Here is a 24653-nt window from a genome sequence, read left to right as displayed (position 1 = left end):
TTTGGTGCCAGGGACTGATTTCATGGAAGACAATTTTTCCATGGATGGAGGGGTTTGGTGTGGGAGAATGGTTTAGGCAGTATTGCGAGCAATGGTTCAGGTGGTAATGTGAGCAAGGGGAGTGATGATGAGTGGCAGATGAAGCTTCGTTCGCTCGCCTGCCCCTCACCTCTTGCTGTGCAGCCTGGTTCCTAACAGGCCATGGACTTGTACCAGTCCATGGCCCAGGGGTTGGGGACCTCTGCTCTAATACAAGCCTCCTACAGGAGACTTATGTCAGCTTTAAGGACACACATAGGCTCAAAGTCAAGGAATGGAAAAAGATACTCCATGCAAGTGAAAATGAAAAGAGAGCAGAAGTAGCTGTACTTATATCAGACAAAATACACTTTAAACCAAAAACTGTACAAAAGACGAAGAAGGTCATTATACAGTGATAAAGGGGTCAGTTCATCAAGAACATATAACAATTGTAAATATATATGCATCCATCACTGAAGCACCTAAATATATTAAGCAAACACTAACAGATCTGAAGGGAGAGATAGAAAACAATACAATAATAATAGGGGGCTTCAATACCCCACTTTCAACAATGGATAGATCATCCAGACAAAATCAATAAGGAGACATTGGACTTGAACTACACTTTAGATCATATGAACCTAACAGACATATACAGAACATTCCATCCAACAGAACAGAATACACATTCTTCTCAAGTGAACACAGAACCTTCTTCAAGATAGATCAGTATAGGTCACAAAACAAGTCTTAGCGATTTTAAAAAGAGTGAAATTATACCAAGTATCTTTTTGTATTACAATGGCATGAAACTAGAAATCAATAACAGGAGGAAAACTGGAAAATTCACAAGTATGTAAAAAGGAAACAACACACTCCTGAACAACCAATGGATCAAAGAAGAAATCAAGAGGGAAGGTTAAAAAATTTTTGAAATAAGCAAAAATGGAAAAACAATATACAGAAACTTTGGGGATGCAGCAAAAGCAGTTCTAAGAGGAATGTCTATAGTGATAAACACCTATATTAAAAAAAAGAAAAATCTCAAATAAACCACCTAACTTTACACCTCAAGGATCTAGAAAAAGAAAAAACTAAGCCTAAAGTTAGCAGAAGTTAGAAATAACAGAGATCAGAGCAGAATTAAATGAAATAGAGACCATAACAACAATAAAAAAGATCAACAAAACTAAGAACTGGTTTTTAAAAGATGAACAAAATTAACAAACTTTAGCTAGACCAAGAAAAAAAGAGAAGATAAAAATAAATGAAATCAGTAATGAAAGAGGAGACATTACAACTGATACCACAGAAATACAGAGGATCAAAGAGACTACTATGAACAATTATATGTCAAAAAATTGGACAACCTAGAAGAAATGGATAAACACCTAGAAGCATACAACCTACCAAGATTGAATCATGGAAAAATAGAAAATCTGAACAGACTTATAACAATTAAGGAGATTGAATCAGTAATCAAAAACCTTCCAATGAAGAAAATCTCAAGACCAGATGGTTTCCCTGGTGAATTCTACCATACATTTAGGGAAGAATTGACACCAATCCTTCTCAAACTCTTCCAAAAATTTGAAGAGGAGGGAGCACTCCCAAACTCATTTTATGAGGCCAGCATTACACTCTAACGGAAACCAGATAAGGACACTACAAGAAAACTACAGGCCTATATCTCTGGTGAATATAGATGCAAAAATTACCAATAAAATATTAAAAAATTGAATTCAACAGCTCATTAAAAGGATCATGCATCAAGTTCAAGTGGGATTTATCCCTAGGATGCAAGGTTGGTTCATCATATGCAAATCAATAAATATGATACACCACATTAATAGAGTGAAAGATAAAAAATCATATGATTACCTCAATAGATGCAGAAAAAATTTGACAAAATACAACATTCTTTCATGATAAAAACTCACAATAAACTGGGTACAGAAGGAACATATCTCAACATAATAAAGGCCATATAGGACAAGCCCATAGCCAACATCACACTCAGTGGTCAAAGGCTGAAAGCTTTTCATCTAAGATCAGGAATAAGACAAAGGTGCCCCCCTCACTACTCCTATTCCACATAGTACTGGAAGTCGTAGCCAGAACAATTAGGCAGGAAAAAGAAATAAAAGGCATCCAAACTGAAAAGGAAGAAGTAAAATTGTCTTTGCAGGTGATATGATCGAATATATAGAAAATGCTAAAGATTTCACAAACACACACACACACACACAAACTGTTAGAACTAATCAATGATTTCAGTGCAGTTGCAGGATACAAAGTCCACATATAGACATCAGTTGTGTTTCTATACACTAACAATGAAATATATAAAAAGAAATAAAGAGAACAATCCCATTCACAATAAAATAAAACATTTAGGAATAAATTTAACCAAGAAGTTAAATATCTATACACTGAAAACTATAACACTTTGGTGAAAGAAATTGAAGAAGACACAAATAAATGGAAAAATGTCCCACGTTCATTAATCAGAAAAATTAATTTTGTTAAAATTTCCATACTGGGGCTTCCCTGGTGGCGCAGTGGTTGAGAGTCCGCCTGCCGATGCAGGGGACACGGGTTTGTGCCCTGGTCCAGGAAGATCCCACATGCCGCGGAGCGGCTAGGACTGTGAGCCATGGCCACTGAGCCTGCGCGTCCGGAACCTGTGTTCTGCAACGGAAGAGGCCACAACAGTGAGAGGCCTGCATACTGCAAAAACAAAAAAACAAAAAAACAAAAAACCACAAAATTTCCATACTACCCAAAGCCATCTATAGATTCAATACAATGTCTATCAAAATTCCAAAGACATCACAGAAATGGGAAAAAAAATCCTAAAATTCATATGGAACCACACAAGACCCTGAATAATTAAAGCAATCCTGAGAAAGAAGAACAAAGTTAGAGGCATCACACTTCCTGATTTTAAACTATACTATGAAGCTATTGTAATCAAAATGGTATAGTACTGACATACACCAATGGAACATAATCAAGAGCTCAGAAATAAACATTCACATATACATTCATCTAATATTTGACAAGAGAGCCAAGAATACTCAGTGGGAAAAGGATAGTCTTTTCAATAAATAGTTAGAGAAACGGGACAATCACAAGCAGAAGAATAAAATTGCAACACTGTTTTACACCACACACAAAAATTAAATTGAAATGGATTAAAGATTTAAACATAAGACCTGAAACTGTAAAACTCCCAGAAGAAAACATAGGGGAAAACTTCTTGACATTGGTCTTAACAACAAGTTTTTTAAATATGACACCTAAAGCACATGCAACATAAACAAAAATGAATAAGTGGGAGTGTATAAAACTAAAAATCTCCTGCACAGCAAAAGAACCAATCAATAAAATGAAAAGGCAACTTGTGGAATGGGAGAAAGTATTTGTAAGCCATGTGTCTGATAAGGAGTTAATATCCAAAATATATAAGGAACTCAAACAGCTCAATAGAAAAAACTGGATTTTAAAATGGGCAGAGGACCTGAAAAGACACTTTTCCAAAGACATACAAATAACCAACAGGTACATGAAAAGATGCTCAACATCACTAATTATCATGGAAATGCAAATCAAAACCATGATGAGGTATTATCTGATACCTGTTAGAATGACTATAATTAAAAAGATAAGAGATAACAAGTGTTGGAGAGGATGTGGAGAAAAGGGATCCTTATGCATAGTTGGTGGGAATGTAAACTGGCACAGTCACTATTTAAAACAGTATGGAGGGACCTCCCTGGTGGCGCAGTGGTTAAGAATCTGCCTGCCAATGCAGGAGACATGGGTTCGAGCCCTAGTCCAGGAAGATCCCACATGCCGCGGAGCAACTAAGCCTGTGCGCCACAACAACTGAGCCTGCGCCCTAGAGCCCGCAAGCCACAACTACTGAAGCCCGCGTGCCTAGAGCCCATGCTCCGCAAGAAGAGAAGCCACGGCAATGAGAAGCCCGTGTACCACAACAAAGAGTAGCCCCCACTCGCCACAACTAGAAAAAGCCTGCACTCAGCAACGAAGACCCAAAGCAGCCAAAAATAAATAATAAATAATTTTTTTTTAAAAAGAAAAACAGTATGGAGTTCCTCAAAAAATTAAAAATAGAACTACCATATGATCAAGCAATTCCACTTCTGGATACATATTTAAAGGAAATAAAATTACTATCTGGAAAAGATATCTGCACCCCCATGTTCACTGTAGCATTATTCACAATAGCAAACATGTGGAAACAATCTAAGTGTCCGTCTAGAGATGAATGAATAAAGAAGATGATATGGACACACACACACACACAAATATTATTTAGCCATAAAAAATAAGGGAATCCTGTCATTTGTGACAACATGGATGAACCTTGAGGTGTTATGCTAAGTGAAGTAAGTCAGAGAAAGAAATACTGTATGATCTTACTTATGTGTGGAATCTAAAAAAGCTGAACTTATTGAAACAGAGAGTAGCCAGGGATTTCGGAGTAGGGAGAATGGGGAGATTTGACATGTTGGTCAAATGATACAAATTTGCAATTAGAAGAAGTTCTGGGGACCTAATGTACAGCATGGTGACCATAGTTTACAATACTGTATTGTATACTTGAAATTTGCTAAGAGAATAGACCTTAAATGTTCTCACCAAACACACACACACACACACACACACACACACACACACACAAATGGTAGATATATGAGGTGATGGATGTGTTAACTAACTTTAATATGGTTATCATTTCACAAAATATATGTATATCAAATCACCACATTGTACACCTTAAACTTATACAATGTTACACAATGTTATTTGTCAATATATCTCGATAAATGGGGGGGTTTCAAACTTTTGTACATCAAAGGATAGCATCAAGACAGCAGAAAGCCTAGAGTCTAGTCTGGATAGAACTTATAAAGAATTCTTACAACTCCACAACAAAAGGAGAAACAATCCAATAAAAATTAAAATGGGCAAAGGATTCAAGTAGAAATTTCTCCAAAGATATATAATAGCCTATAAGCACATGAAAAGATGATCAACATTATTAGCATTAGGAACATGCAAGTCATAACCACATGAGATACCACTTGACACTCACCAGAGTGGACATAATTTTTTGTTTGTTTGTTTGTTTTGTTTTTTGCGGTACGCAGGCCTCTCACTGCTGTGGCCTCTCCCGTTGCGGAGCACAGGCTCCGGACGCGCAGGCTCAGTGACCATGGCTCACGGGCCTAGCCGCTCCGCGGCATGTGGGATCTTCCTGGACCGGGGCACAAACCCGCGTCCCCTGCATCGGCAGGCGGACTCCCAACCACTGCGCCACCAGGGAAGCACTGGACATAATTTTTTAAATGTTAAGTAATAAGTGTTGATGAAGATGTAGAGAAATTGGGACCCTCACACATAGCTGGTGGGAATGTAAACAGAACAGAGGCTGTGGAGAACAGTTTAGCAGTTCCTTAAAAAGGTAACATAGGGCTTCCCTGGTGGCGCAGTGGTTAAGAATCTGCCTGCCAATGCAGGGGACACAGGTTCAAGCCCTGGTCCGGGAAGATCCCACATGCTGCGGAGCAACTAAGCCCGTGCGCCACAACTACTGAGCCTGCGCTCTAGAACCCGCGAACCACAACTACTGAGCCCACATGCTGCAACTACTGAAGCCCGCACACCTAGAGCCTATGCTCCGAAACAAGAGAAGCCACCACAATGAGAAGCCTGTGCACCACAACAAAGAGTAGCCCCCACTCACCGCAACTAGAGAAAGCCCGCGTGCAGCAACAAAGACGCAGCCAAAAAAAAAAAAAAAAAAGGTAACATAGAGTTACCATATGACCAGCAATTCTACCTCTAGCTACTTTAAAAGATATGTTCACACAAAAACTTGTACCTCAATGTTCATAGTAGCATTATTCCTAATAGCCAAAAAATGGAAACAACCCAAATATCCATCAACCAATTAATGGATAAACAAAATGTGGAATATCAGTCAATAGTGAATGAATAATAATGAAGTACCGATACATGTTACAACACGGATGAAACTTGAAAACATTTAGCCAAGGGACAGAAGCCCGACACAAAAAGCCACGTATTGTATGATTCCATTTATATGAAATGTCCAGAATAGGCAAATCCATAGAGACAGGAAGTAGATTAATGGTTTCCAGGGGCTGGGGCTGGGGAGTGATGAGGAGTGACTGCTTAAAGGTGGGGTTGCCTTTTGGGTGATAAAATGTTCTGGAATTAGATAGTGATGATGGTTGCACAATATTGTGATTATACTAAAAACCACTGAATTGTACACTTTTAAAAGGTTAAAATGGTGAATTTTATGTTACATGAGTTTTATCTCAATTTTTATACACATATATTTTGATACTGAAATAAACGATGACATGAGTAATAATGGTAACAGAACCAGGAAGTAAAGGGCATCACCTCTTTACTGAGCATTGTCAATTAACAGGAAAGAAACTAACCTTTCCTGAATAAATTGCATTGCAGGACAACCAAATCGCTTTCATTGATCGGGGAAAATTCTTCCCTATGGAAATATTCCAGGTGATAAATGTGGAAGAAATGATGTTAGAAAAAGAATTAGAAAAATATCCTCCTTCCCACCCTTAGTGCAGTAACTGAGTCAGGGAATGATCAATGGGTGGAGTGTCTAGATGAGAGGTTGATAGAGAACTTCACAACAGAGAGATCAGACTGAATTCATTGATCCCCTATGCCTCCAGATGGCTTACAATATGATGAAGTAATCTTGCTATAAAGAGTTGAACCTGCTTCTGACTAGGCCTCCAGAGTTCATTGCCATTTGTAGGTATTCAAGAAATCAAAGTAAAAGTTAAGTGACACTCTGAGGAAGAAAATAGACTTAGGTCTCCTAGAAGCACAGTTTGACCCTAGGATTCTCATGCAAGTGCTCTCAAAAGAAACCTGCAAGGAACTGAGGGAGGCAGAGTAGGACAGGGGAAGAAGCTGAGAAAATGAGTGCTTTCAGTTGAAGTCTAGGCTCTGCCTAGTCCCCTGGAAAGCTCTGGAGCATGAGCACCACTACAGTATTGTCCCTCCTCAGGTCAAGGAAGCTAGGCTTTAGTACCCCTGTCAATCACTGGCTGCGGGCCATGAAGAGGGTGAGCTCAGGTAGGCTAAGAGCAATTTTCTACAAGCAATTGCCCTGAGTAGAGGGCAGCTGTGAGCCCTTACAGCCAACATTCACTGCAGACAAAAGTTGGGTGTGCCAGGGACTTCTCTGGTGGTCCAGTGGTAAAGAATCCACCTTACAGTGCAGGGGACACGGGTTTGATCTCTGTTCGGGGTATTAAGATCCCACATGCCGTGGGGCAACTAAACCTGTGGGCCACAACTACTGAGCTCGTGCGCCTCAACTAGAGCCTAGAGCCCACGTTCCGCAAAGTACAGAGCCCATGCGCTCTGGAACCTGTGTGCCACAACTAGAGAGAGAAAACCCGCAGGCCACAACTAGAGAGACGCCCACACACCACAACAAAGAGCCCGTGCGCCGCAACAGAAGATCCCACATGCCTCAACGAAGATCCCGCATGCCCCAGCTAAGACCCGACGCAGCCAAAAATAAATAAAAATTAATTAATTAATTAATTAATTAATTTTTTTAAAATGTTGGGTGTGCCAGTAAAGAGAATCTGGCAGGGCAGCAACACTATCTACTATACAGATAAACAGATTGAGAGTCTGAGAGCCATTATACAGGATGACCAGTGTCAGCAACATGTCATTGACCCAGAATAAAAGGGAGAATGCTGTCCATCAAAACAGACTTAAGAGCTATCACAACCAAATGTTGGGTCTTACATGACAAACAGTAGTAAAACTACACCAAAGAAATTCAACTATGAACTGATATTAGTTTATACCAAGGAACCATTGTTAATTTTGTTAAGTATGATAATGGCATTATGGTATGAAAGTAGCTGTCATATTTTTGAAAGATGCATAACAAAGTATTTAGAAGTGACATGGCAAAATGTCTGAGCTTTGCCTTAAAATACTTCAGCAAAGAAAAAGTAACAAAGTAAATACAGCACCATCTTGGTAATTATTCAATCTAGAGAATGGGTCCATGTGAGTCCATTGTTGTATTTCTTTACTTCTGTATATTTGCAGGGATAAATGGGTGGAAGAATCAGACCTGGTGAAACACAACTCTTTGACTAACCACCCACTCTTTTCTAGTCCCAGGAAAGTTCCCAGACAATCTGCTCCCTCTACCTGTGACCTTGGGACTGCAAGAGCTGACAGCAGGCAGCAATGAATACCTGCCTAGAGGGGATCCCAACCTGGGCTCCCAACTCTCCCTCTCGAGCTCTTCCCACGCCCCTGCTTGGCCTCCCTCCTCATTGGCCCCCAAGAGCCTCTCACCAAAGGAGAGGCAAGACACCTCACCACCTCAGGAGCCTCATCCCTTCCTGTCCGCGTGAGGCTGCCTCTGCAATGGCAGGTACCCTACTTGAGTCAGTAGTCAAATCCTTCGCTGGAGGCTGCAGAGCAGGGCTCAGGGATCAGCACCAATGCACCCTTACTTAATCTCACCTGAGCCTCCGAAACCGGCCCCAGGCACGGAGGGGAGGCAGCAATCCCCTGCCAGCTGGGAGGGTGCCTGCCCACTACCGGCCACAGGCCACGCAGGCCTCCAGTCTGCTTCCCTAGGCAGAAAGGAAAACTGGAAGCAGGGCCCGAGGACTTGTCCTGGAAGTTAAGGGCTATGGAGGGAGGAAGGAGGAGCAAGGAAGTGTCCCCTGAGACTGCCAGATGGAGAAAAGCTTCCAGCCTGGGGAAGGGGCATGCTGAGCCACAGCAGAGGGAAGCAGAGCCTGTGCTTCTTTCTCTACATTCCTAACTTCCAGTCTTGTTTATTCTGAAAACAGATTGTGCTGGTCAATAGGCTGCCCCTAACTTTGACAATGGGATACAGATGACTAAGACTCTATCTTGGGAGAGGAGCTTCCAGGGGGGCTTGTAGAAACAATCACATAAAGAGAACTATGCCCAGGAGTCAGGGCCATATTGGGGGTGACTGGTGTGCTGTGGGGAGCCAGGGGAGCCACAGAGGTAACCCTTCACAGCAGGGTGGGCCCTGGAAATCTCCCAGGCATAGAGCAGAAGCTAAGAGCCACAGCCCCAGAACTCCCAAAGTGGTGGTGAGTAGTGCGGGGGAGGGTGATGAGCCCAAACAGGATTTCAGAAGGACAGCAGAGCAGAATTGCAGGGAGGGGCAGCAGCATTTGGACCCTCCAATGCAAGCTCTGCACCAAGAGGCTCAGGACAAGGGAGGATGAGGGTCAACGGGGGAGGGAAGCCAGATTTCAGTTAAGCTGGGGGGAAGACTGTGAAAAAGCTGCCGTGAGGACTCCAGTAGCCGTTTCAGGGGGTGGGCATAGGTGGAGAACACCAAGCAAAGTGGTGACAGAGGCCAGATGGCCTGGAGAACTGGCTTTAGAGGCTGAGCTGGAAAACACAAGGCTGAGAGCCCTGAGATTGTGACTTCAGGTATTACCAGTCTCTTATCAGCCCTGCAAAGAGCTCTGGGCCCCTCCAGGTCACAGTGCTCCAGAGAGAGAGGCCCAAGCCACAGGCAATTAGACACAGACCTGCAAGGGCCAAAAACAGCACCAGGTGGGAGATGGCTGTCCCAGTGACTGTCCTAAGGGCCCAATCCTGATGGAGAGCTCCATTTCCCTCCAAAACAGTATCTGCCCAGGACCTGGTCCAGCCTGGCCAGGTCCCCATTGTGACTGGGAAGGAGATGAGGCAAAGAGAAAAACCCAATGTTGATTTCAAATGGGAGCAACACTTTGCCAAGTGTTTTACACCCATTGCTCCTTTATATCAAGTAGTATTTCTGCCTTTCTGTAAGATAACTGTTTTCTACCATGTTATGGAGATGGCTGAATTTCCTCCAAATTCAGAAGCAATGTTTGGCATAGTTTGACTTAAAACATGAACTATATAATACAGTTGAAATTTGGTTTTAGAGACATTGGGGCATTTCGTTTATTTTTACTATCATAAACTGGAGTGTGTGGGTGGGGGATATCCCTGTAAAGATCTTTAACGGAATTCAGAAATTTACATGTATTTAATTTGCTTTTCGTCATTCTTTTTATTGGAATTACATGTGAGAAAGGATTCCTAATGACTTCCTGTCTGCCTCTTCTCCCAAACCCATCAAAAGCAGCAAAGAAAATGAGAAACACGTGCTTCCCTGGTGGTGCAGTGGTCAAGAATCCACCTGCCAATGCAGAAGACACGGGTTCGAGCCCTGGTCTGGGAAGATCCCACATGCTTCGGAGCCACTCAGCCTGTGCGCCACAACTGCTGAGCCTGCACTCTAGAACCTGCAAGCCACAACTACTGAGCCCACACGCCACAACTACTGAGCCCGCCTGCTGCAATTTCTAAAGCCCTCACTCCTAGAGCCCATGCTCCACAACAAGAGAAGCCACCGCAATAATGAAGCCCACACACTGCAAGGAAGAGTAGCCCCTTCTCACCACAACTAGAGAAAGCCTGCGCACAGCAACGAAGACCCAACACAGCCAAAAATGAAAATAGTAAAAATTTTAAAAATTAAATTAAAAAAGATTTTTTAAGGGACCCATATCCATTAAAAAAGAAAAAGAAAAGAAAAGAAAATGAGAAACAGCAACTCTCTGTCTTTGATTAAATGAGGGAAAACCTCTAACTCCAAACTCTGAAATAAAATGAGAGAAACTGCCAGGGGCAGGGAACACTGGGCCATCCACAGAGACCTTCAAGGCAGGACCAGTGCAGGACAGACCCATGCAAGTGGGTGGCCAACCCGGGGTGGGGGTTGGGACAAAACAAGAACATTTGATACAGTAGAGTGGAAGGAGATAAGGTGCTCAGAGAGACAAGCGGTTACATGCAGGACCTGGCAAACTGCTGCCTGGCTAACATGGGGAGTAGAGAGGGGCTCCAGGGGAAGCAGCTGCCGCTCTTGGTTAGCTCAGCAGAGGAGAGATCAGCAGCCTCAATCACACACACCTGTCTTATGAGGCGTCTCCATGAAATAATGCAAATACCCTGGCTCCTCCCCACACCATCCTTGTGAAAACAGCTCATCCAAGAAGAATTCAACCACAAAATTAATAGGCAAAGAATCTATACTGCAGGAAAAAAAGAAAGAGGAAAAATCAACAAGTGAAGAACATCTCTCCAAAAGATTTTGTCGTAGAAAAGATGAGCATCATAAGCAAAGATACACCCCCAAGAACTCATAGAGTATACTAAAACTATCACCTCCATCATGCAAGGTCTCAAAGCTGAATCGCAGGTGCTTGGTGAAGCAATGATAGGACAGCAGAAAGAAATGAAAACATTTTTCTTCTACCAGAGCTCAGGAAAAAGAGGGAGAGGAGAATTTGACTATCCCTGAAATAAAGGCCACATATGAAGCCATGAAGAGGGGATGAGGTATTACGGATAACAATCAGGGACAGAGAGAAAAGGATAGAAAATATTAAGAAAGATGAATTGAAAACGAGCAAATCAGAAAAAAAGATTAGAGAAAAATGGCAGACATAGAACAAAAGAGATCCCACTAGACAAATAGTTGGAATCTCTGAAGAAGATAAGCAAGAGAAAAAAAGAAATATTCAAAAATGATTCAGATAGTGGCAGGAACCCTTGTCCATCAGCTGATAAACAGGTAAACAAAATGTGATCTATCCATACAACAGAACACTGTTCAGCCATAAAAAAGGAATGAAATTCTGATATATGCTACAACATGGATGAACCTTGAAAACATTATGCAGACCATAGAAGCCAGACATGAAAGGTCACATCTTATATGATCCCAATTATGTGAAATGTGCAGAATAGGCAAATCCACAGAGACAGAAGTAGATTAGTGCTTGCCAGTGGTGGGGGTGGAGGGAATGGGGAGTGACCAATAAGGAGAATGGGGTTTTTTCTGGGGTGTTGAAAATGTTGTGGAATTAGATAGTAGTGATGATTTTACAATTTTGTGACTATACTTTAAAACCATTGAATTGTATACTTTAAAAGGATAAATATACTAAAATAGTGTGCGAATTATATCTCAATTTTTTTAAATTTAAGTTTATTTATTTTTTGGTTGCGTTGGGTCTTCGTTGCTGTCCATGGGCTTTCTCTAGTTGCCATGAGCGGGGGTTACTCTTTGTTGAGGTGTGTGGGTTTCTCATTGCGGTGGCTTCTGTTATTGCGGAGCACGGGCTCCAGGTGCGCAGGCTTCAGTAGTTGTGGTATGTGGGTTCAGTAGTTGTGGCTTGTGGAATCTAGAGCACAGGCTCAGTAGTTGTGGTACACGGGCTTAGTTGCTCCATGGCATGTGGGATCTTCCCGGACCAGGGCTCGAACTCGTGTCCCCTGCACTGGCAGGCAGGTTCTTAACCACTGTGCCACCAGGGAAGTCCTATATCTCAATTTTTTAAAAAATGATTTAGATGAAAATAAAACAAAAAGATTCAGGTAACTCTTGCAAAACAGAAGAAACTTTGAGTCCACGGATTTAAAAGAGCATCACACCACATCCCAGAAAAGATGCTCACCCATCAGTCAGCACTGAGACATCACCTGCAAAGACACTGAATTTCAAAGATAAAGCAAAGCAACAATCTTGTGGCTTCCAGGCCAAAAAGAAACAAGCACACAAAAATCAAGCCACCTGCAAGGGGTAGATCAAGCTACCTTCAGAATCTCCAAAAAACTTTCACCATCAGCAGATAGTGCAGCAATGTCTGCAAAGTCATTGAGGAAAAAAATGTGACCAAAAATGTCATGCCCAAATTTCACACAAGTATCAAGGCATCAGAGAGATGTTTTCAAAGTTTCAGAACTCATGAAGAGCCTGTTAGAATCTTGCCACTTGCAGTGTGATCTGCAGCATCAGCCTCACCTGGGGAGCCAAAAATGACTGCAGTGACTTTGGTTCCAGGAAATAGACTTCGAAATAATCAAAGAAACCATCTTCAGTAAAGTCAGTAAAGGAGAGGCAGAAATGGTGGAAGATAGTATAAATATGTTGATTTTCTCATCTTTCCCAGCAGAATAGTAACTAGATACTGTCATTAGCTAATAAGTAATAAAAATATATTTAAAGGAATAAGACAGGGTGGAAATACCAAAAACATACTAAATGCTGAATCCAAGAGTCTGGAGGGCTCCTCACTGGGGAATCTGACCCCAAACAATTGGCCCACATCATTACCCACTGTGAAGCTCCCAGTTGACAAGGCCCACAATGTTTTCAAAAAGTCCCCAGTTAGTATCTTAGGTCCCATTCTTAATCATGAGCAGGGAGCCAGGAATTGCTAGACATCTGAGAAAAATGTCGAACACATTTAAACAAAAGAGAAAAGAAGCAACCTGGAGGAAATAGACACTATGCAGGGAGAATATTTTATACACGGGTTAAAACTCTTCAAATTATACACCAAAAATAGTGAATACTACTGTATGTAAATTTTTAATTAAGATTTTAAAAAACTATCATTGAAATCTTTAAAAAATTAAATATTCTTGGGACTTCCCTGGTGGCGCAGTGGTTAAGAATCCCCCTACCAATGCAGGGGACATGGGTTCAAGCCCTCGTCTGGGAGGATCCCACATGCCAGGGGGCACCTGAGCCCGTGCGCCACAATTACTGAGCCTGCACTCTAGAGCCCGCGAGCCACAAGTGTTGAAACCCGCACGTCTAGAGTCCGTGCTCTGCAACAAGAGAAGCCACCGCAATGAGAAGCCCTCGCACTGCAACGAAGAGTGGCCCCGGCTCACCGCAACTAGAGAAAGCCCATGCACAGCAACGAAGACCCAATACAGCCAAAAATAACTAACTAAATAAAAATTTTTAAATGTCATGCTTAAAAAAAATAAATATCCTTAAAACAATAACAATGCTATTTTTTTTTTCTTGTTTTTGGCGGTACGCGGGCCTCTCACTGTTGTGACCTCTCCCGTTGCGGAGCACAGGCTTCGGAGGCGCAGGCTCAGCGGCCATGGCTCACGGGCCCAGGCGCTCCGCGGCATGTGGGATCTTCCCGGACCAGGGTACGAACCCGTGTCCCATGCATCGGCCGGCAGACTCTCAACCACTGCGGCACCAGGGAAGACCAACAATGCTATTTTTTAAAAAAGAAAGGAGGATAGAAGGAAAAGAGGGAGAGAGGGATGGAGGGGGAAAGGAAGGAAGGAATGAAGATTCAGAAAAAGAAAAAAAGGTCTCGGAAATTCAAAATCTGAAAGCATAAATGGAAAATATGCAATGTAAAAGTTGGAAGATAATTTGAGAAACTCTCTCAATAAGGAGGGCAAAAAAAAAAGGGCTGGAAAAGATGAGAAAAATGAGAGAAACTCTCCAGGAGCTCAACCACCTAAATGAGAAAATGGAGGGGAGAAGATAATCAACAACCACAAAAAATAATAATAATTTTAGAAATGTTGCCAGAACTGAAGATCTTGACTTGAAGGTTGGAAGAAAGCTTCAAAAACCTACAGACCCACACTAAGGAAAGTTACTGTGAAATTCCAGAACACTGGGGACAAATAGAAGATTCCAAAAACTTGAAAAGAGGAAAAAACCAAGTCATACACAAAAACATCAAGAATCACAATGGCTTTAGATTTATCAACAACAACTCTGGAGGGAAGAAGACAAAGGAGTAATCATTTCAAAATATTGAAAGAAAATTATTTCCATCCTAGAATTTCATATCCAAGACAAACCAGCAGTCAAGGGGGAAGGTTGAATAAGGATATTTTCAGGCATTCAAAGTCTAAAAATTGACCTCCCAAGCATCTTTTCTTGAAAGGTTACTGTGATGTTCTCCACAAAAACAAAAGAGATAAACAAGAAAGGGGAAGAGATGGGTTAGAAGAACCAGAAGACCCAACATGGAAAGAAGTGATGAAAATCCCCAGGAGAACGTTGAAGGAGAATCTCTTGGTGCTGACTTTCATTGCACCGTCTTTATAACCGGAATACACACGGCCTACTGAGCCTGGTCCTGATTTTCATCTGTACTTGGTTATACAGGAAAAGTTCCTGCTCTGTTCCATGCCCTGCTGCCTGCATCAGCTGAGAACGCTCAGCCCACCACATAGAAATAGCCCCTTCCTCCTATCATAATGCTGCCAGATGTGCAGCACCTGGAAACTCCGGAACCCTGTGGGATTTCCCAACTGTGATGAGACCCTCCAAGACTCACTCACGATCTTGCCCACCACCTTCCCTGAGAGGGAAGTTCTGAGGTATGCCTCAGAACCTCTGTTCAGTGTAACCTCTGGAGCTTCATTTAACAGTGGCCATACTGCCCTTTCCTTACACAGATGGGTTTACTACTCGGGTTTTCAAAGCTATACAGTGCATTCTTTAGGAGTACCTACATAGAAGTAAAACCACAAAGAAAAGCAAAGAAGACATACATAAGTGAGGCTAGTGGTTATCTGGGGGAGGTTAGGGACATTGAGTGGTTTGTGGGGGAGGGACAAATAGATTAGTTATGGTTCTGGTAACAGTCTGTTTCCCAACCTGAGAGATGAGTATGCAGCTATTCACTTTATTATTTCCTCTTTCAACTGTAAATATACATTTTCTCTATGTATGTTATATTTCAGAATAAAGATTGTTTGATTTTTACATACACGTATGCAGATATTCCATGCATATTTTTTTGCCCCAAAATTCTAACTGAAAAAAAAAGTCACCTGCGTTTCCCTCGTGGCACAGTGGTTGAGAATCTGCCTGCTACTGCAGAGGACATGGGTTCGAGCCCTGGTCTGGGAGGATCCCACGTGCTGCGGAGCAACTAGGCCTGTGAGCCACAACTACTGAGCCTGCACATCTGGAGCCTGTGCTCCGCAACGAGAGGCCACGATTGTGAGAGGCCCACGCAACACAATGAAGACTGGCCCCCGCTTGCCACAACTAGAGAAAGCCCTAGCACAGAAAAAAAGACCCAACACAGCAAAAATAAATAAATAAATTACTAAACTCCTACCCCCAACATCTTCTTTAAAAAACAAAGGTCACCTGGCAGATGGTAGTTGCTGTTTCTTTGCAAAATGCTATGCAAGTAAGCAAACAGACATCACTGTTAACTTTCAAATATAAGTGCCTGTCGCAGTTGATGGGGAGATTGGAGCTCAAAAAGAATAAGAGCCCAAGCCCCTGGATGTTGAGTTTGCATTCCCTGGTGAAATGGCAGCAAGAAACTGGGCCAGGATCAATTCTACCACAACACCTCCCAATACAGATTGGGCCCGTACTCTCATTCTACCTGCCAGCTAGACTCACAGCCCTCAGCTGCTCACCATAAACAATAGAAGAAAGTACACACCTCTCATTCAAAGCCACTCTCATCTCCACACTCAAATCTCATGGGGTTTCTCACTGTATTATTCAAGGAACATCAAATACCCTTTCACACTTTGAACTTTTCACTGGTGATTCCCTCTGACTGCAGAGTTATCCTGCCACGCGCCCCCCCGCCCCCAGCATAACAAAATCCTACACACCCTTGAAGGCTCACCTCAAAGTTCTCTCCCTTATAAAACCTTCCCAGAGCCTCTGGGCTCCCACACCACCGTGCGTCCCTAATGTGAGCCCCTATCACACTGCACTCAATGGCTTGTCACTCTGTGCTCCCTTTTCTAGATCAGGAGCTCCTCAGCCAAGAACAGTATCTTTTTCTTCTAAATGTTTACCCATCACCAAGCTGAGCTGTGACATGGAGGGAGTGCTAACAAAGGCCTACTGAATGAATAAATGGCATTCTTTTGCAATGGGACAAACTGGAAACACACAGACACTCTATCATCTGAATGATCTTTTTAAATCAAAGAAAATCAAGTGGGAGCTAGAAGTAACTTCATGGGAGACCTAAGATCCCTGGTGAAGCCAGTTCTATAGATGAGCCAGGCCCAGGAAGTGTCAAACACTCCTTATGTGATGGTTCTAGGGCTATGGCTTCCTAAAGGGCAATATTATGTTGCCAGGAAGAATATTCTTTCCTCCAGGGAGACAGTTTTGTCATCTGCAAGAAAATGAACGCTTCCTTGGCAAGGCGAGCTTCCTTATGAGGTACATTACTAAAGAAAATAAGGTTTTCTTCACTGGTAGGGGAACAAACACCACACACACACACACACACACACACACACACACACACAGACACACACACACAGTCCCATCTTAGAAAGCAATACATATGAAGGCAGAAAGGAGGAACAGTACCACACCTGGGGTTTTAACCTCATCAGGTCATATTGTCAACAAAAAAATTAATCAGTCAATCTAAGAAAAAAATGGAAAATTTAATTCAAGCTAAATTGACGATTATAATCCAGGAAAAACATCTCAGAAAGCTCTGAGAACTGTTCCTCCTGTTAGAAGTCAAGGCAGAATTATATAAGTTTTTTGAGACAGAGGGCTGTACATTAAATGACAGTTTACACAGTCCAGATCAAAGCATCATCGTGGCCCCTTACAAGATCAGGAAGGAATGTCATCTTTAAGGAGTTGTCTTGTTGATGCTAGGAGAATATTGTTCTTCATTGTTGAGCAGGTATTTCTGCCAATGGGGAAGCTTTGGTTGATGTATAATGCAGATACACAATGCACAGAGTAGGCCAAAGGGCAGATAAAATTTTTATATTTAAATTTTTCTTGTCTTGCCATAAAATATGAATTTTATTTCACAATATCAAGTGTACCCTGAAAACCCATCCTGAGATCAAGCCAGCCCAAGTCCATGGAAGAAACCCACACTACTATGCAAAAGGTGCCAGAGAAAATTTGCAGCCACCAATCCCTGTGCTGTAGAGCTGATCCATTTTACTTGGACTGAAGTTGTAACATCTTAGGCATAGCAGTGTCACTAAGTGGACATCAGCAATTGGACACATGAGCTGTCTTAACATAGCATGACACACAGTTCACTCTGAAAACAAGTGGGATCAATCTGAAGAAGGGAACTTTCATTTGCTTAATTGGGTGTCCTCCCTTGCTAGGGGCCAAGTTGATGTGAAGGCAAGCAAGGGTCCCAGGAAGGTGAACACTTTGATGTAAATGCTGTAGGAGGAAGGAAGAATGATATTGTTCCCCATCCTGGGAGCAGAACTGAAGTATGGGAGAGGGGACTGGCTTTGGGCCAGGCCTTGTTTTGAGTCTCCTTCCTGAGATGGAAGACCTAATGCCAAGCTCCAAAAGGAGTTGATGTCTTGAGATCCAAAAGGTCCCTTGTGGTCTGACAAGTCCTGAAGGAGGAATTCCTTCCGTGAGCCCTGCATAGCTGTGGCCTCCTGCTATTCCAGTAAGCTCCAAATGGCTGACTGGTAGACAGGCTGTCCCATTCTATTGGAAACTGAGAATCCTACATGTGTACGATGTGCAGGCTGACAGTGGGATAGGAAAAATCAAGGTGATCCACAAAAGAGATCTGATAGGTAAAGCCACCTCCAGCACATTCCAAGAAGACAGTTCGCCAAACAGAATCTGACTCCTCAAAGATCAGGGAAAGAGTGTGGAGGACCAACCAATAATGGAATAATGGAGCTGTTTGACACTTCACTCTGAAAGGTCTGTCAGGCCATATCCTTAGGTTGCAACCACTGTGCAATCCACCCAGGGAGATTCATGAAGTCATTCTTTTAACAAATATTTATGGGGCATATATCATGTGCCAGACATTCCTGGGCACTTGGGAAGGATCATGGAACCAAACAAAAATCCCTGTCCTCATGGGTTGACCTTCCAGTAGTACAAATAGACAATGAGCATAAAAAATAAATACATTATATGAGAGCTTGGAAGCGATAAGAAAGATTGAAAAATAAAAAGTAGACCAGAGTAAGGGCAACAAGAGTGCTAGAGGGTTGGCAGGTGTATGAGAAAGCAATTTTAAAAAAATTAAGTCTTGGATTCTTTAAAATGTTTCCTGGAATATTTTATTAACATTCTTGACTTTTATATAAACCATGAATATTATCTAAATTTGTGAGAAAGCAATTTCTAAATAGGGTGCGCCTCAGGACGAGGAAATGACTTTTGAACACATATTTGAAGGCAGTTGAAGGAGATCTCATTCCTTCAGTGAGGAACCTAGCATATTTCACACCTGGAATAGATAATATTTTAACACCCCTCTCCTCCATAAGAAAAATATTTTCAAGAACAATCATGATGAATAATTATGGTAGTTAGAAAAGAAATGCAGAAAGTGAAAACTTTCTTCTATTGAACATTATATATATAATAAAGTTAATAAACAAATGTCACAGTACCCAAAACGGGTGGAAAACCATGGTTTTTATATCTACCTAAAAAGTGATTTAACTGGAAGACAGTTTGCAGTATCTTACAGACACTAAATGTATTCTTACCATTTCATTCAGCAATGACGCTCCTTGTTGTTTACTGAAATAAGTTGAAAACTTATGTCCACGCAGAAATTTACACATAGATGTTTATAGCAGCTTTATTCATAATAGCCCCAAATTTGGAGGAACATAAGATGTACTTTAATAGGCAAATGGGTAAATGAACTGTGATACTGCCATATAATGAAATATTATTCAGTAATAACAAGAAATGAAATGAAAATGGGGACATTGCTCTTGATAATCAACAAAAGAATTATGAGAATGCTATGAATAGTTGTACCAACAACTAGATAACCTAGATGAAATCTTAGAAACCAAAGATCTACCAAGACAGAATTACAAAGAAATAGAAAATCTGAATAGACTCATAACTAATGAAGAGATTGAATCAGTAACCAAAAATCTCCTGACAAATAAAGATGATAGGCCAGATGGCTTCACTGAAAACTTCTACTGAAAAATTCTATCAAACATTTAAAGAAGAACTAACACCAAAAAAGTGAAGAAGAGGGATTACTTCTTAACGCACAGAATGACAATATAAAGCCAAGACTGCCTTTATATCAAAGCCAGGCACAGATACTACAAGAAAAGAAAACTACAGACCAATATCCCTTATGAACATTAATGCAAAAGTTCTCAACATATACAGGCAGAACTGGAGATAAAGCAAGTTTGGTTCCAGACCACCACAATAAAGCAAATGTCACAATAAATGGAGTCACACAAATTTTTTGGTTTCTTGGTACATATAAAAGTTATGTTTATACTATCCTGTAGTCTATTAAGTATGCAATAGCATTATGTCTAAAAAAAATTGTACACAACTTAATTTTAAAATATGTCATTGCTAAACAATGCTAATCATCATCCAAGCCTTCAGCTGGTTGTAGTAGTAACATCAAATATCACTCATCGGGGCTTCCCTGGTGGCGCAGTGGTTGAGAGTCCGCCTGTTGATGCAGGGGACGCAGGTTCGTGCCCTGGTCCGGGAGGATCCCACATGCTGCAGAGCGGCTGGGCCCGTGAGCCATGGCCGCTGAGCCTGCACGTCCGGAGCCTGTGCTCCACAAAGGGAGAGGCCACAGCAGTGAGAGGCCCGCGTACCACAAAAAAAAAAAAAAAAAAAAGATCACTCATCATCAGGAATTCTCTGGCGGTCCAGTGGTTAGGACTCAGGACTTTTACTTCTGGGGCCCAGGTTCAATCCCTGGTTGGGGAACTAAGATCCCACAAGCTGCGCGGAGCAGCCAGAAAAAAAAAAACAAAACCACTCCTATAGATCACCATAACAAATATAATAATAATGAAATTTTTGAAATATTGTGAGAATGACCAAAATGTGACACAGAGACATGAAGTGAGCAAATGCTGTTGGAAAAATGGGGCCAACAGACTTGCCTGATGTAGGGTTGCCACAAACCTTCTATTTGTAAAAAGCACAATATCTGCAAAGCACAATAAAATGAAGCACAGTAAAACGAGGTATGCCTATACTAGCAAACTGAATTCAGCTGCATATTAAAAGATTATACACAATGGCCAAGTGGGATTTATTCCTGGAATAAAGGATAGCTCAACATATGAAAATCAATCAATGTAGAACACATATTAACAAAATGAAGGGTAAAAACACATGATCATCTCAATTGTTGCAGAAAAAGCATTTGACAAAATTCAACACCCTCTCATGATAAAAACACTATAGAAACTAGGAATAGAAAGAAACTCTCTCAACATAATAAAAGTCGTATATGAAAAACCCACAGCTAACATCCTATTCAGTGGTGAGAGACTTTTCCTCTAAGATGGGGAATAAGACAAGGATACCTGGTTTTGCCACTTCTATTCAACATATAATTGGAAGTTCTAACCAGAGCAGTCAATCAAGAAAAAGAAATAAAAGGCATCCCAATTGGGAAAGAGAAAGTAAAATTATCTCCATTCACAGATGACATTATACTATATGTAGAAAACTCCACACACACACCAAAGCGGGGAGTGGGGGGGACCTCTTAGAACTAATAAATGAAATCAGCAAAATTGCAAGGTATAAAATCAACACTAAAAAATTAGTTGCATTTCTATACACTAACAATGAACAACCGCAAAAGGAAATTAATAAACAATTCCATTTACAATAACATCAAAAAGAATAAAATACCTAGGAATTAGCTTATTCAAGGGGGTAAAAGATTTCCACACTGAAAACTACAAAACATTGCTGAAATAAATGAAAGAAAACATAGATAAATGGAGAGACAACCCATGTTCATAGATTAGAAAACAGTATTGTTAAGATTTCCACAATACTCAGTGATCTACATTTTTAACCCAATCTCCATCAAAATCCCAATGGCATTTTATGCACGGTAGAAAAATCCATCCTAAAGTTCATATGGAAGTTCAAGGGAACTTCCAAAAAGACAAAACAATCTTGAAAAAGAAGAACAAGTTGGAGGACTCACTCTTTCTGGTTTCAAAACTTATTACAGGCCGGCTCGGCGCCCGCCGCGCGGCGGCCCTGGGGGCGCGGCTGGGCCGGCGGCCCGGGCCCGAAGCGGGCTCGGAGGCTGGGGCGGAGGCGGGGTGCGGGCCGGCGCCCTATGAGCGCCGGGTGCGCTGGCTCCGCGAGATCCAGTCGACGCTCCGCGAGCGGCGCCCCGCGCGCCCGGCAGCTGCTGCGCCTCCTGCGCCAGGACCTGGGCCTCGAGGGGACCCTTCTCACAGACATCCTCTACAGGAATGTGGCCTTCCTCAATCTGGTGGACCCCATCTCCCACGACCTGCTTGTGAACCTGGCCCGGGACCTGCAGTGCCCCAAGTCGCGCTGCCCCCGCAGGACTATGAGCTCTGGAAGTCCTCAGACAAGACCTGCCGGCAGCTCATCTACCACCTCACCCCTCACTCCAAGCGGCAGCAGGGGTCCAGCCTGCCCCGAAGGAAGACCCAGAGCTGCCTCAAGAGCAACCTCCAGAAGACTCTGCTGGCAGGGGAGACCGTGAACCTATCGGGGATACAACTGTCGGTGCGGGACGTGCAGCATATCATGCGCTACCTGGGCAGCCAGGGCGCCAGGCTGGCAGTGCTGGACCTGAGCTTCACGGGGCTGAGTGATGAGCTGCTGCACCGGCTGCTGCCCAGCCTCTGGACGCTGCCCCGCCTCACCCAGCTTCTGCTCAACAGCAACCGGCTGCCGCGGGCTACCGCCCGTGAGCTCACTGAGGCGATCAAGGACACCACCAAGTTCTCGGTGCTGGCCCGGGTGGGCCTGGGCAACAACGTAGATGTGGCCTCCCTGCCCCAGCCCCTGCTGGTTGGCCTTAGTCGTAGGCTAAGCCAGCGCACCTCGCTGCCCACCATCTATGAGAGCCTGGACCCAGAGCCTGAGGGTGGCATGGCCGGGGCCACGGTCCTTGCTTCCAGCTGGGGCTCTGCAGCTGCCGGGCCAGGGCCCGAGCCCCAGGCCTGCTGCACCAGGTGATCCGCCACCCGCCCTGGCTCCTGCTTCCTGACTAGCAACGCACCCGAGCACGTGGGAGGGGGTGATGGAGGCAGAGTTACCCCACAGGACCCAGATCCCCGTGCACAGGAGGATGGGCTCATTGGAGACTGGATGGTCGGTCCAGGCTGGAGTCTCAGCCTTCCCTCAGCAGAAGGGGCCTGGCACCTACTGTGCAGACCCCACAATAAAGGCTGATGCCACCTCCAAAAAACAAAACAAAACAAAAAACACCTTACTACAAAGCTAAACAATGTGGTACTGGCATAAACACAGACATATAGACCAATGGAATAGAATAGAGAGCGCAGAAATAAACTCTTGCACATATGGTTAAATGAATTTCAGCTAGGGTGTCAAGACTATTCACTGGGGGAAAGATAGTCTTTAACAAATGGTGCTGGGAAAATTGGATATCCACATGCAAAAGAATAAAGTTGGACCCTTACCTTACACCATATACAAAAATTAACTCAAAATGGATCAAATCAAAGGCCCAAATATACAATCTAATACTATAAAACTCCTAGAGGCATACATTGGGGAAAATATTCATGATTTTGAATTTGGCAATGATTTCTTGGATGTGACAAGACAGTAAAAGAAAAAATAGATAAATGAGACTATATGAAAATTAAAACTTCTGTACATCAAAGGACACAATCCACAGAGTGAAAAAGAAACTTAAGGAATGGGATAAAATATTTACAAATTTATATAAAATATATAGAATATATATACTCCTACAATTTAACAACAAAAACCCAAATAATCCAATTTTTTAATAGGCAAAGGACTTGAACGGACATTTTTTCAGAGATGATATACAAATGGTGCACAAGCACATGAATAGATGCTCAACACACTAATAATTAGGAAAATGCAAATGAAAATCACAGTGATTCCAGTCTGGCATGTAGGGAGCTTAGAAATCAACACTCCATTCTAAGAATAAGAAAGAAAGAAAAAAACACTGGAATATCAGCAACTTTTCTTAGATCTGTCAAAGAAGCAAGGTCACAGGGCAAACCACAGCCCCCAAAATTGGAGAGACAGAAAAGTGGATACAAATAATCACAGCTTACTGTAGCAGAAACCCACAAGCAGAAACCTCCTCAGGAACCAGTACCAGGGTAGGAAAGTCTGAACTGTAATTTACAAATTGCTAGATGCTCAGTGTGGATAAGTCTGAAAATTAAAAACTCCAGAGGGGGCCCTCACTTCTGTGAATTTAATCCACAGGAGCTCAACCAGGTTAAGTGTCTATGAATCCCCCTGAATATCAGGGAAAATCTCCTTGGGCTCCCATCAGGGGGAGTGGAAAAGTAACCATTTTGACATATGCCAAAGCATTCTTTTCTTCTTAACAAGGCCTGCCCTCAAGAAAAACTATTTTACCAGAGCCTAACCTACTGAGATTTTATCAGTGTTTAACACTGGGAGAAGGAAAATACCTAACTTCAACCATTGGGGGGTGGGGGTGGGTGGGTACTAAGAGGCATTTGTAAACTTCACAGCCCAGGAGCACAGGCTCATTGAAAGACTGAGACCAAATCATAGGACTACAGAATGCTTCTCCTACTCTGACACCTTACCACCACATTCCTAAAAGACTATTCACCAGAGTTACTTTCACCCAGTACATTATGTCTGGTTTTCAACAACAAAA

General features: G+C 42.5%; 1 pseudogene across 1 annotated transcript; it reads left to right on the top strand.

Moving 5' to 3' along the window:
• Positions 1-7181: 7181 nt before the first annotated feature.
• LOC309819916 (leucine-rich repeat-containing protein 75B-like) lies at positions 7182-22966 on the top strand (annotated as a pseudogene). The gene is made up of 2 exons: positions 7182-7200; positions 21978-22966. The product of its transcript is annotated as a leucine-rich repeat-containing protein 75B-like (transcript).
• The last annotated feature ends 1687 nt before the right edge of the window (positions 22967-24653 follow it).

The sequence above is a fragment of the Grampus griseus genome (assembly GCF_964374135.1).
Source record: "Grampus griseus genome assembly, chromosome: 3".
NCBI lineage: Eukaryota > Metazoa > Chordata > Mammalia > Artiodactyla > Delphinidae > Grampus > Grampus griseus.
The sequence above is the reverse complement of the archived record's forward strand: the minus strand, read 5'-3'. Positions and strand labels throughout refer to the sequence as shown.